The sequence below is a fragment of the Aulonocara stuartgranti genome, assembly GCF_965226115.1.
Source record: "Aulonocara stuartgranti genome assembly, chromosome: 22".
Taxonomy (NCBI): Eukaryota; Metazoa; Chordata; class Actinopteri; order Cichliformes; family Cichlidae; genus Aulonocara; species Aulonocara stuartgranti.
The window spans coordinates 20,697,494-20,712,638 of NC_138957.1; the positions used below are offsets into that span (position 1 = coordinate 20,697,494).

The 15,145-nt window shown below is 40.4% G+C and overlaps 1 protein-coding gene across 1 annotated transcript in view; it reads left to right on the top strand.

Moving 5' to 3' along the window:
• The window catches only part of atxn1a (ataxin 1a), a 114,819-nt gene that overhangs the window by 70,052 nt on the left and 29,622 nt on the right, over positions 1 to 15,145 (top strand). The window contains exon 3 of the mRNA XM_082520936.1: positions 11,684 to 11,799. The gene's annotated coding sequence lies outside the window, so the exon portion shown is untranslated. The remainder of the gene's footprint in view (positions 1 to 11,683; positions 11,800 to 15,145) is intronic.

A 15,145-nucleotide genomic window follows, 5' to 3' on the forward strand; every position in this document is an offset into this window, starting at 1 on the left:
ATAAGAGGCGAATTACTCTTACATTAACTTGTGACCTTTCTTTATGAGATGGTCAGATGAGTCCGCACTGCTGCCCTAATCTGCTTAATTTTTCATTTTGTAACATGTGACCTCAGCAGGAGCACTCTGCTAGTCAGGTGATTGACTCAGTGAGCACCTGAGGCATACCATACACATATATTGTGCAGTGTAACACACTTCACATGTATAATTTAGCCACAATAAATAGTCATTAAGTCAAAGACATGAGGTAAGAAAAATAAACAGGATTTTCACTGTAATCTAAATGGAAATCTACCAAACTGAATGTGTAATGTTTTTTGCAGTTTTGCTTGTATATACAGCCAGTATGGGTTCAGCTGTGATTAAGCCAGAGGTCTCCAACTCCAATCAACGACAGCTACTGTCCGGCACAGCTGAATCAAATGGTTGAATTACCTCTTCACCATGCCATCAAATTTGGCAAAGGCCTGGTAACAACATTTGATTTAAGTGTGTTGGAACAAGGATCCATCTAAAATCTCCAGGACAGTAGCACTTGAACACTGGAGTTGGAGACCCCTGGATTAAGCCAACATAGAAGTGCTAAAAACTGCAGTTCCTCGAGTTGGCCACTTGGGGTAACTTCAAAAAGAGCTTTTATAGACACCAGTAATAAGCAGATTTCCCTCATTTGACTACTATAGATGAATATGATTTTTATTGTTTTTGTACCCATTCATATTATTATAATTCTGCTTAGACAAGTAGGTGCTGCGAGCCACGAGTTGTCTGTAAGGTTACACTTATTTTAATTTGAGTTGCTCACTTGGACCTCTTCTGTGTTTTTGTGATATTAGCTGATGGCAGAACATTGCAAACAGAGCAAGATGTCAGCAGTCTCAAATACTCAAGAACTCAAGCTTCAAAACTGGAGTTCACAAACCAGTAGGCAATGTCATAGTTGCTACTTCCATCCTTTATATACAGTTTGCCACTCTTGGTTGCAATACAGTGTTGCTCATCTTAAATCACACCCTCTACACTCTGATATAATGCAAATTTCCTCAGATGCTTACAGGTGTCTACAGTTAATGTTTAGAGCTGTGATAGAGGGGACTTTCTGGAGGCACTTTCTGTCCCCCCCCCCATAGCTTGAAAATATTGCGGTTTTGTTTATTTGCTCCTATGAGCTTGTTTTTAATTATTCCTGTAAGATTTTCAGGCTCCTCGTGGTGTTTGAAGTCTGCTGAAGAGCTCTGGTTGCACAGGCGACATCAGAGATGGTTGAGCCACGATTGTTTTGTGTGTTTTTGGGTTTTTTTGTGACGTGATGCTAATATTGTGTCTCCTTCTTCTGCTTCTCAATGGGAGGTCATCTGAGTAGCATGAGTACGTGTGTGTGTGTGTGTGTGTGTGTGTGTGTGTGTGTGTGTGTGTGTGTGTGTGTGTGTGTGTGTGTGATTGATAACCTGATAGGGCAGGGAGTGAGGTTGAATGGACTATCTGCTTACAAGTGCTACCTAGAAAAGGTTCATAGAGAATAAACTGTATCTGATGAGATTATGAGTATATAATTACCAAAACAGACTAAAGATGTAATTCTGTAATTATGTAAATGAAGCCGCTCCAGAGCATGTTTCAATAAAAATATAGACACAGATATCTGCTGTTCTTCATTGTCCATAAATTAGGATTGAAAACAGTCCTGTAGTGTTTGTGTGTGTCTGTACCTATATTTTTACATCTTATATATATGGATATGTGGATTTATGGATAGTTTCCATTTTATCAATTACTGCTATTGCTTACTCAGTTATTAATAAATAATAATTGTTGTGACAGCAGGCAATTACGTTACAAACTTGCCTTTTCAACAAATGGCTAATGTATCCTTCCTATTTATCATTTTACACGAGCTGCATGACACACACACACATGCACGCACACACGCGCAGACACACAGAGTGGTAAGGTCCAGCTGCCTAGCTGGCGGGCACTGAGCTCGCAGCAGTCGACCATAACAACCCTTTCTCCATCAATCAACGATAGAGTGCTCGGCTGTAGTAATGATGTCATCACACTCACACAAACACGTGCACACGTATAGACCACTCAACACACACTTATCTCATCCTCTTTGTTTTGACCTTGAGTTGCTGGTAGATGTGTGTGCCTGCGGTTGTCTCAGTGTGTGCAGAGTGCAAAAGGAATGAGGTTTTTTGTCACTGCTTTGCAAAGATAGCAGGCGAGGATGCAATCTGTTTCTGATATCAGGTACATAAATCTTGCACACATCAAGTATATTACAAATGCACGCACAGACACACACACGCACATGCGGGCGCGCACGCACACACAGTCCCAGACAGACCATTACAAATGCTTTTCAATTGCAACTGAAGTCAAGGTTGTCTGAGTGTGTGTATGTGCATGTGTGTGTTTAGTTTCTTCTTTTCTCTGAAATGCTCTGCAGCACACTCATGTGGTTACATAGAATCAGACATTTAATTTAATTGTATACACTGCATGCATGGATTCAACCTGGAAATATACACTGGCTAATTTGGCTGGCTAAACTTTGCTAGTACCAGTGTGAACCCCATTTTACCGTTAGAGCTGCCTTAATTTCTTAATGGCGCAGATTGAACAAGGTGCTGGAAACATTCCTCAGATTTTGGTCAATTTCGGTTGACTTGAGAACATCACACAGATGCTGCAAATTAGTTGGCTGCACATCCATGGTGTGAATCTCCTGTTCCACCAAATCCCAAAGGTGCTCTCTTGGATTCAGATCTGGTGACTATGGAGGCCATTTGGATACACTGAACTCATTGTCGTGACCAAGAAACCAATTTAAGACATGTGTTATTCTTGAGGATGACACATGTATGTATACTTACACTGACACATGCACAGATCTTCTAAGTCCAGTTGTGCCTCTGCCAGGCTCTGAGGCAGGGGGCCAGCACAGTGAGGTGAAGAAAGTGGCAAGAACACTTACTGGCAAATCAGGGGCCAATTAAAAATGCTCAACGCTGTGTGTGTGTGTGTGTGTGTGTGTGTGTGCGTGTCCGTGCGTGTGTGTGTGTGTCCTTGTTTTACTGCCAAGGAGAGGGTTGGCAAAGAAAGCACGCTTCCTATTCTCTCAGCATGCCCTCTTAACGCAGAAGCTTAAACACACACACAACACACACACACACACACACACACACACACACACACACACACACACACACACACAGAGCGAGAAAGGACAGGCATTCATTTGCCCTAAATAAAGACAATGGGGTAAGACAATCCCACGGCTCTGTGTGTGTGTGTGTGTGTGTGTGTGTGTGTGTGTGTGTGTGTGTGTGTGTGTGTGTGTGTGTGTGTGTGTGTGAGACAAACACACAAGTGTAGTTTTACAAAGTAATGCTAAGGCAGGACAATACCCTGCCTGTGAATTTGTGTGGGATAAGTAAAAACAAAAAGTAGAAGGGCTGTCAACCTTCACTCAACTGATCTGGCATTAGGGTCTTAATCAGTGGGGAAATATTAAGTTAGTTGCTTTCCTAGATTTTATTGACAGCTAGTGGTACAAAGTGATGATTGCAACCTCGTTCCTTCCCCAGCTGATTGTGACTGATTAAGTAACGTGAAGCAACATTTTCCAACTTGTTAAAAAGATGTTCTATTTTGCCTTTTTTTGCAAGTGTGGAATGCTCCTCTTATTAAATTACAGTGAAGGCTTTTGATTGATCGAGTCACTATTTTGTTTATTTATATGATATTTTACTGTCACGGAACACTGAACATCAGCTGTCGTGTTCCCACGTTTCAGAGCATTTAATTGGGTTTTAATGTGTTAGCTAACATATTTCAGAACTTTCCTGAACTGTATAGTACTTAATCTATCAGCGTAATTACTGACCACTAAATGTGGTGGTAAGCAGTTTTAACTGGACAGTGACACTAACATATAGTGCTGCGCAAAGGTCGTGAGTCACCTGTCTTTTCTTTATATTTTGGTTCTACGGAGCCAGGCTTTCATATGGTCAAGTGTTCTTGAGCAATAGTTCTCCAGGCTTTCTGGTTTACAGTCCAGTCCTTGTACCGAACCTTTTTCAAAGCAACGAGTTAAGTGGCTTTACAAGCAAGAAATAGAAAAAAAATCCAGCAAAGAGCAGACACAGTAACTCTGTCTGGTCTCATCAGAAATGGTTGGAAGGTTGAATGTCAACAAAAGAGTGAGGTATGCCAAAATACACAAGAAGTGTAGTACAAACAGCAGCGAAACAAGTCTTATTGAGTGACAGAGGACTGAACAAAAGGCAGCCAACTTTCAAAGAAGAACTCCTTCAAGAATCCTCGTGAAATACTGACGACTACTGAAAGAAATTACAAGGAAACATGTTCAAGAGAGTTTAGGCTCAGGTGTTGAAGAATAAAGGTGGTCATACCAAATATTGGCTTACACGTTTGTTGTAATTGTACAAACTCTGTTTTGGCCTTACATGCATATAAAGAAATGAGAGGTGGTTCCAGAGTTTTGCACGGATTTGTGTCAGGTTAATTAGGCCTGTGATCACAGCAGCAGTATTGGTGTTCCAACTCTTATCCATACTGTAGCTTAGCACTCAATTACATATTGATTCTTTGTTCTTTTAATACAATCACACACAAAAAATATCCTACATGAGATCAATTCTCATTTACCAGTGTGTTTGAAAACTATGACCTCCATCAGTTAAACTGTTCTATACTCTCAGCCTTATAATGGCATTGTTGTTACTTTAGGCTTTGAAACGACTAAGAAGGAAATGCTATTGGGTGAACTAGACATTCCTCTGAGATTGTTCTTATTTTTTCATGTGCGCATGTGCATGTGATTGTTATTTGTTCATCTTCCTACTTTTCAAAAACACATTTTAAGGTTGTATGCTAAAAATAGTCCAGGCCTGTAACAGGAATGATTTGTTTTTGGCACAGATTCTAACACAGCTGCCACGTACACACTTCCAGTAACACGGCAAACATTAAGTAAAGGATAGTGATGATTACTGAAGGACACGGCTCTTTCCAAACACATGTGCGCCTATGATAACATTCCTGTTCTCAGCACCTTAAACGTGCAGAGGGCTGATTCTTCACTTGTGGTATGACAAGATTGTTGGAGTCTAGGGAAATAGGATTGTGGTTGAGGAAGGCATTTCCCTTAAATTACAATGATGGTCAGTCACTCAGTCTACACACACACACACACACACACACACACACACACACACACACACACACACACACACACACACACACACACACACACACACACACACACTGCATTCTTCTGCCTCAAGCAACCAAACAGCTGTCAGACACTACGTCAGCTCCTGAAGTATTCCGTCTATGTGTTCTTGTGATTGTGATCGTCTGCCATACTTATAATGACGAATTGTGTGCTGTACTACAGCAAAGGTAATTGGTAAGTAAGTGAAAAGAGAAACTGGATTCTTGAGGCTTTGAAATGGTCTTACTATCCCTCAGTATTTACAGGAAGATAAAGTGCAAAAATCTAGACTTTGAAGGCTTTTTAACCTTGAATTTATCTACTATTTACTAACATTCTGCACAATTCTGCAAAACATTGTTAAATTAAGGTCTGGTTGAGCTCGGCTCTTGAACCCAGCATTTGTGGTTTCTACAGTCTACAGCAAAAAAAGAAAGGAAAGGGAAAAAATGCACCATACATGTTCGACCAAACTTGTGCAGTAGGCATAGGATTTGGCTGCAGTCATGGTAGAAGTGGGTGGATGTTTTATTTGATACACTTGGCGAAAAATGCAAGCACTTAAACAGATGAAGTGATGGTTGAGTGGACAAAAGCATTCATGCCGTAATCACGCCAGCATGCAGTCAAGTACAGCGAAACATTCACACAGAGAACATTTGTTAGGCGTGTTGAATATCATCGCCTTTGAAAGAGAGAGCCACGCACTGTTACATGCATCATTGTGAACCCGCTTACCCAAAGTGAGGGCACAGAACAGCAGCAAAGTCACACAAAAGACTGCAGCTTTGGTGTTTGGTCATTTGTTTACTGGCTCCAACACTTAAAGTAGCTGCTCTGGGAAAAGGCTCTGGGCAATATACCAAACTTTTGTACTGTATGATCACAAGTTTGTCTTGATGACAGTGAATCAGCATACATAAAACGTCTTTCACCGACTGCTGTTGTACAGGGTCTGTTGTTGAGACTGAGGTAGATTAGCAGCAAATAGATGAATACTGGAGGCATTTTGATCATATGAGCGTTTGCACAGTAGCACTGAATGTGGTCTTTGTTGGTTTGGAGGTTGAATGCACATAATGCAAGTCACTTTTGACAAATAAATTTAATGCTGTATAATTCTGGTACAATATAATGGAAAACCTTAAGGCACATTCATTTTCAGTACACACAATAAAACAACCTCTCATAAATACACACAGGAGCTGGCTACTCCACTGCGGTTTAGAATTAGATCAGCTATTTATTTAATGTGGTTTAAACTGAACCACTCCTGACTAATTTAGCCTCCCTAATTTATGGATGTGATGGATTAATACAGTGTTTATATGTGTAAAATAGACAGCGTACAATGTGGAGTATGGAAAAAGCTTCGGTAGGGGTGGGGTAAGAAATAATTATATCGTATTTATCACAATTTCATTTAAAATTTCAAGTGATTTTCTTCTCTTTATGAAAAATGAAATGGAACAACAAAACCAAGATTAGGACTGATAAAGTTGTGTCACACTATATTTACAGTATTTTACTGATAGATTTTGTGTATTTAAAGTTAAATTAAAGTTTTGTTATTTATTTTAATGAGCTTGTGAGTTATTTAGTCTTCTGGATTCATCCCAAACATTCATTTTTATTGCTATTACTGGTTCATGCCCATCCCACCTGTATTGTTAGCCTGTTTGAGCAGTGAAATTGAAATGGTACTATGCTTGTATAAGGTGTTGTAGCTGCATAAATGGAAAAAAAGGATCATTTTAGCAAGTGGTTGCTAGGCAACATGATGATGATATAATATATTATGTGCAACTGAGCCTTTGTGGATATAAATGAGATGTTATTGTCATGAAATTAAAGGCAAAAATAAAAGGTCATTTCAGGTTGTTGCTAATAATTTTCTTGGATATTAATTAGAGGTTACAGTCATGAAATAAAAAAAGTTGCTTTTATAAAGTCTTATAAGTCCAAAAATCCCCCAAACAGGTCATTTTAGCCTGTTTTTGGATGGTTGCTGGGCAACATGATGACATCATAACGTCTGATATACAGGGTGGGCCATTTATATGGATACACTGTAATAACATGGGAATGGTTGGTGATATTAAAGTCCTGTTTGTGGCACATTAGCATATGTGAGGGGGCAAACTCCTCCAGATGGGTGGTGACCATGGTGGCCATTTAGAAGTCGGCCATCTTGGATACAACTTTTGTTTTTCCAATAGGAAGAGGGTCATGTGACACATCAAACTTATTGGTAATGTCACAAGAAAAACAATGGTGTGCTTGGTTTCAACGTAACTTTATTCTTTCATGAGTTATTTACAAGTTTCTGACCACTTATAAAATGTGTTCAATGTGCTGCCCATTGTGTTGGATTGTCAATGCAACCCTCTTCTCCCACTCTTCACACACTGATAGCAACACCGCAGGAGAAATGCCAGCACAGGCATCCAGTATCCGTAGTTTCAGGTGCTGCACATCTCGTATCTTCACACCATAGACAATTGCCTTCAGATGACCCCAAAGATAAAAGTCTAAGGGGGTCAGATCGGGAGACCTTGGGGGCCATTCAACTGGCCCACGACGACCAATCCACTTTCCAGGAAACTGTTCATCTAGGAATGCTCGGACCTGGCACCCATAATGTGGTGGTGCACCATCTTGCTGGAAAAACTCAGGGAACGTGCCAGCTTCAGTGCATAAAGAGGGAAACACATCATCATGTAGCAATTTCAAATATCCAGTGGCCTTGAAGTTTCCATTGATGAAGAATGGACCCACTATCGTTGTACCCCATATACCACACCAAACCATCACTTTTGTTTTGTTGGGTTAGTGTCAGACCAATAGCGGTGGTTTTGTTTGTTAACTTCACCATTCACATAAAAGTTTGCCTCATCACTGAACAAAATCTTCTGCGTGAACTGAGGGTCCTGTTCCAATTTTTGTTTTGCCCATTCTGCAAATTCTGTGCACCGATCTGGGTCATCCTGGAGTTTGTAAGGGTGCCATTTGTGAGTAGCTAATATCCGCCGAAGGGATGTTCGACTAATGCTACTCTCCAGTGACATGCGGCGAGTGCTACGCTGTGGGCTCTTGCTGAATGAAGCTAGGACAGCCACTGATGTTTCTTCATTAGTGACAGTTTTCTTGCGTCCACATTTTGGCAAATCCAACACTGAACCAGTTTCACGAAACTTAGCAAGCAGTTTGCTGACTGTAGCATGGGAGATGGGTGGACTCGTAGGGTGTCTTGCATTGAAATCTGCTGCAATGACCCGGTTACTGCGTTTCACCAGATATCAACACAATTTCGATCCGCTCCTCACGTGTTAACCTCTTTGACATGTCAATGGCTGTGAACAAAGAGAAACTTGTAAATAACCCATGAAATAATAAAGTTACGTTGAAACCAAGCACACCATTGTTTTTCTTGTGACATTACCAATAAATTTGATGTGTCACATGGTCCTCTTCCTATTGGAAAAACAAAAGTTGTATCCAAGATGGCTTCTAAATGGTCACCACCCATCTGGAGGAGTTTGCCCCCTCACATATACTAATGTGCCACAAACAGGACTTTAGTATCACCAACCATTCCCATGTTATTACAGTGTATCCATATAAATGGCCCACCCTGTAGATAAGAGCCTCTAGGAGCCTAAGATGTACCTATGTGCCAAGCTTGGCTGCTCAACTCATTACGGTCTAGGAAGAGTTGGCAGTCAAAGAAACAAACTCACAGACAGAGATTTCCTGTTTCATAGTAAAATGGTACCAACCCAAACAGCCAGAGAGATCTCCTATTCCTTATTGCTCATATTCAGACTTATTAAATTCATTACTTTGCACGCGTGATTAAGTCATGGACAACAACTTTAACAAAGCTATTAAGATGCACAGGCTCTACTCCCATTATTGGTAAAAGACCAAAGTCAGAACAAGACAAACTGTTGATTAATGAACTCAGAGTTCAGATATCCATTAAGCTCTTTTTTTTCATTTCTTAAAGCCTTTGAACGAATCTACTACCTGGACTTGCTGAATAATTTTCAGCTGACAGACATTTCTGGTGTATTTGTTATTATTCTGAAGATGTGCGGATTCAAAAGTATCAAACTACCATGAACAAGATGTTGCTTTGAAATAGAGAAAATATTCAGTCAAAAGATTAGACCACATGTATTAAGCACTGTTAAGGGAGATGGACTGCTGTTGCGGTACTTCCACCTTAAAAGCCGTATTGAGCAAAGCAATTCAAGTGCAACAACTCTTACAATCACTTACAATAAGCGTGATTAGGAGGTTAATGAGGTAAAACTCTTACACCGTAGATTTCTTATATTTTCTGTGTGTGGATATTAAAAAGACATTATTAAGTACTTTATTTTATAATGACTAATAAATAAGGTCTGACAGTATTGGTTCTGCTCATGAAGCTGTAGAAATCATGTTACTTTTGTTTTTTTACCCTTCACAATCTAGAACAGAGATTTATCTCAGCTTGTGTGTGAGGAGAAAGGAGCAGGTGTCTCTGTTTAAGAGACCCCAGGTAGTTGAAGGATTAAATAGACAGCTGATTCAGATTACAGGCACAGTCTGAAGTAATTAGAGCATCATGTGAAGGGTGATTTAGATATCAGTTATATGATTAGCTTTTTTGAATTGTAACAAGTCTATTTTATCGCAATAATTCTAATTTACAGATATGAGAAATGAGCAAATAAAGCATTGTTAGTTAGTTGGTTTGTTTTTTGTTTTTTAATAAGAGAAGCTTATAAGCTGATAAATTGTGTTGATAAGATGAGAAGGTCTGTTTTGTTTTCCCTGAAAGTTGGTGCAGCGTTAGATGAAAACCCTCGCTGTCTGTCCTGCTTTGCCCTCACTTCTTATCATCCTCCTCCCTTTCTGCTGACATTTTTCAGCTTTTCATACTCCCTGCTGTGCCTCGCTGGCTATGCCAGTGTTGTCATCCCATTGAGTTTCTGTCTGCCTCTTCTCTGCCACCATCTGTTTCTCTCCTCTGCCTCTCTGTTGTCTCCCTCTTCCTCCCTGCTTGCTTTACCTCTCTGTCCCCTCTTTTCTCTCCATCTGTCTTTATTTTTCATCACCTCTGGATTGTCTGTACTCTACTTTTTCTTTGGTCTCTCAACATATTTTTTGGCTCTCTGGTGCTGGGTTTTCTTTCTCTGTGTGTAATGCTTCTTCCCTGCATCCCCCTTTTCTCCCTTGTATTTTTTATACCATGTGATCAATTCCTTTGCCAGTTAGTGTTTGCTAATCCATGGCCTCAGTGCTCATCTATTTTTTCCTCTTTCTCCTCCTTACATAAACCCATTACAAGTCTCTGTAATACACAGAACCCCTCTTGCTTTCTTTGTGCAGACACTTTAACGCATGTGTAAATGTTTAAGCCTGATTCTGTTGCGCACTATCAGTTTTAACCAGATATTTATTTTCTCTCTTCCTCTCTCCGTCCCACAGAGTGATCATGCATAACTTAAAAAGTGTGAATGGAATGACATATTTTACTATCACAAAACCAGCCAAATGCTGTAATCCCATCTCGGTTTCTTATGAGCTGCAATGAAACACTTTCCCACAGCTAAGACAGCTGCATACAAACTTCCCTCCCACACCTCCCCACCTCTTTTCTTGTTGTCAGACATATAAGAACTAGGTCAGTAGGATGTTTGGCATCCCACATATACCCCATAAACATTCATAGACACACACATACTGCCGCTGACTAACAGCAGGGAACATGTGTCTTGTATCCCCATAACATAGCCGTCACTCCAGCACAACCTGCCTAATTAGTCCCACAGAGTGTGTACACACTGTCGACAATCAGCTAGTCTGTCTCTTATGTTGGTGCGTGGGCGTCTGCTCGAGTCAGCTTGTTGCACATTTGATGTCTTTAAAGATACTCTGGAGTTTCTTCCCCGAGTATGACATGCACTGTGTATAATGATGACCTGCAGTTTTTAAAACAGCGAAGCACTTGAAGCTTCTCATAGATATGGAAGTGCTAGATGTCCCCCACCTTTTCTCTAACAAATATCACAAATCATTTTTAACTTATGTTCATGCACAGCAACAATCGCAGCATAAAATCCACCTATTCACACATAATTCATCAACATCCACATAATCATGACAGAAGTGGGGGTTTTTTGTCTTATTGTAGGACTTTTATTTACTTGTTTGTAGCAAAATAATCAGAACCACGGTTTTTCTTCTTGAATCAAAGAAGAGCAGTGATTATTTTTATTGACGGAACAATGCAGTCTGTCCTCAGCTGTGTGTCCAGATCCATTCTTGCTATTGCTGACACAGCGTATATGAATATATGTGAATTTATATAAACATATGCGCTTTCCCCCTATATTTCCCTATAAATTTTGAGTAACTTTGTTTGTTGTTTTCATTCACCAGGGAGTGCTGTGTCCCTGAGTCAACACACTGCATTCTGGGATAGTCTGGAACCCTCTCCATGGGCTGTACCACCTGCTGACACACCTGGGGGCTCTGGAGGGGTTGTGTTGAATGAGGTAAAATTGTCTTTGCATTGATACCATGGTGAAAATTATTTTTTAAAAAGCATCTTCTGTTCTTTGCTATGTAATCTAGTTTCGTCTGTGCACGGCGACCCGCTGCGTATCGTGTTTTTAAGTTGCTAGAACTCAGGTTGTGCTTGACAACCTAGGACACAGTAGTTGGCTCATTACTGCTGAATCACAACTGACAAACTGCTATCACATTGTTATTTCAACCTAAAAGCTGTTAGTCTGCCATGGTTAATTTGATGTTATTAGTTCTGGCATCAAGGACTTTTCCAGATCAGTGTTTTCTCTTTGACTAAGAGTCCAGTTTTGCAATAAACCTGACATTCCAACTGCTGCACAGATGCGTGTTTAGCAAGGTTCAAATCAGCGACTTCTACATGTAAAAAACAACACACCAAAAACCACCTTTCATATGTGAGGTAAATGTACGGCTTGAGAAGGAATTGTTTGGTTTACAGCTTTGTTTGCATTGCATATGTATTTCTAATGTTTTTCTTTCAGTATCTGCTATCTAATATTTCTCTACAAATAGAGCTGCTGTTCTTCACATTTCTTGAAAAGCATAGACTACAACTGCTTTGATTTTCTCTGAATTACTCACTGCGAAAGTGCTGTCTTTTTGTGGTAATATCGATCCCCAAAGGGGAAATTCTGTTTCGCTTCCTACCTTTACCGCAGGGAAGTAAGATGGCAGGGTCAGCTACAGAATAGCACCTTTGGAGCTGCTGCCGATTATCTCACTCACAGACATTTCAGTGAGGTCAAGGATTTGAACTCGGGTCTTCTGTTTGATGGATAGCCTCTCAGCTCACTATAAGCTGTTTTCCCAGTGAGTCACAAGGAGAGAAACAAGTTTTAAAGTAGAATATTTTAACTCCTTTTAAGCCCAGCTTTGGTAATCACATCTAGTAGAGATGCTTAAACACTGGTTTGAAGACAAAAAAAGTGAGCTGTACTGTCAGTAAGGCTGGTTCTTATACAGTATGTCATTGCTTTTTCTTTTTCTTTTTTTGGAGTAGAAAACATGTTCCTGCCTGTTGTTGTGATGCAGTGGCAGTAAGGGAATGCACTGTGGTCCACATCTCTATCCACGTTTACTGCTGCCTCAAAAAAATAAGAAAGAAAAAAAAAATCACATATACTGTAAGTACACATCCACAGAGAGAACAACAAACCCATTTACCCCACAGGGAGCAGCCAGCACGGCAGTTTCACTGCCTCTCTATGCTTTTGTATGTCTCTGTCTTCCTGCCTCCCTAACCCCCCCCCCCCTCCTTCCTTGAGTTAATTGAAACTCAAATAAATGAAGATTTATTAGCGTCATATTGATCAAAACATATTGTGTCCTAAAAAACGTCTCACTGCACTGCTTGTTGAAGAGTACAAATATGAATTTAGAAAATGTCCCTCTTCTTCTTCTTTTTCTGTAACGGTGTTGAAGTGCACACGGCTGTTATTTCCTCCTTCACACTATCACCCTTCTTGTCAAATCCAAACAGTAAAAATGTGTGAGTGCTCGTGAGTGTGGGTGAGAGAGAGTAAAGCAGAGAGACAGAGAGAGAGAGTGTCGGTGCTATTCTTGGCTGGTTGGGGAAGTCTTGGCTCCCTGGCGTATGGGAAAAGGGCTCTTGGCAAGTCTCGAATCGAGGCATTCCATTATGTTGTCCTCTTGAAACACACACAGACATGCAAACTTGTTTTTGCCACTTAAAAGGACGTCGCATTCACCAAAACTTACTCAAAGGAGATTTTAACCATAATCACTATGTGCTAAATCCAAATCGTTACATTCACGAAACATTAAGAATTTACCCTAAAATGTGATGGTTTACATTTCAGTTGTAGAAACACGCCAGTAGCTTTCTAGTACTAGTACTTTATGCCCCGAGGCTCAAAGCTAGTTTCACTGTCACTCAGTTGCGCACACACGCAGACAGCATTCAGCACAATATCCTTCGAATCAATTGCCTAAGGAGTGGGAGGCTGTCTGCATGGCTTCTATCAGCTAATAGATCTCTCAACATCCCTTTCTCTCTACCTCTGTTACTCGCTCTCTTTGTCCGTCTCACTGCAGCGCAAGTACAAGGTGACATCACTGTCTCGTTCACCGTCTCTCTTATCTTCTTTCTGCTTCGCCATCATTTACTTGTACTTTAATCCCGCTCCCCCACTCCTGGTCCCGGTGTCCATCTCTCCTGCCCTCTTTTTTTTTTCTTTTTTCTTTTTTTTTTACCCTCTTCTCTCTGTCCTTCCCTCTGTTTCTCTACCACTGCAAAGGCTTACATAACTGCAGTCAAACCCTCTGGTGTTCCAGGCAGAGATTGGGTTTGGTGTTGAAATGGGGTCATGGTCAGAGGGTGTTGTGTCTCAGGAGGACACGTACGACCATCCTGAAGGCAATTTGTGAGTGTTTGAGTGTGCGTGTGAGACTGGGGTTAGGGGGAGTCCCAATAAAGATAGTAAAACAAGGGTGTGTGTCTTTCTAAAACACGAGACAGCTGCATGCATACGGAAGCATATTGCACAGAAATAAGCTTGTTTTGCTAACTGCACACAATTTGCTGGTCTTTCAGTTTGTGTGTGTTTGTGTGTGTGAATAAAAACAAACCGAGAATAATGATGTTAAAAGAAAGTGACAGATTAGTTGGGAAAGTGAAGCGAGCAGTGACAAGCCTGTGTGGTCAGTCTGTCTGTTTCCTTTTTGTCATTCTAGCTTCAAAGTCTGAAGCAGTGGGAATGTTGGAGTGAACCAAATCCAACTCACTGTTTGTGCATACTTGAAGCTTTTTTCTTTACCACAATCTCTAAATATAAATTGCTTTGTCAGGTCAGGCGAAGTTGGAAAAATGAGATTGAAGCACTAACATAAACTTCAGTTATGGTATTTCTAGTGTAAGCTAGAAAGTCAAAGTAATTCTTTGGCTCGTATTATCAGCCAAGACGTTGCATATATAGCTGGGGAACAAATTGAAGGCCAGAAAAACCACATAAAGTACGTTGGCATGGTGCTTAAGGTCACTACAGCCCGTCAGAACAACTTCAGTGTAGTGGTGTTTTGAAGATGCTGGTGGAAAGTGTTGCCTAAACACACAGTCGCATTTAAGAAATCTTGAAATGCCGTAGTTCCTTATCAACAAATAGGCAGAAATTGAAGCAGCCTTTAGAGTTTACACATGTAAAGACTTCCACTTCTTTGTTATGTGTGTCCAGTGATGAAATCAATCAGTCCTGTGAGGTCTTTTCTTTGGAAAATGTAGAAATACAGTTACCCACTAACTGCATGCTTTCTGTCTTAGTGAGAAAGTTTCCATCTTTATTTGTCTACGCACAT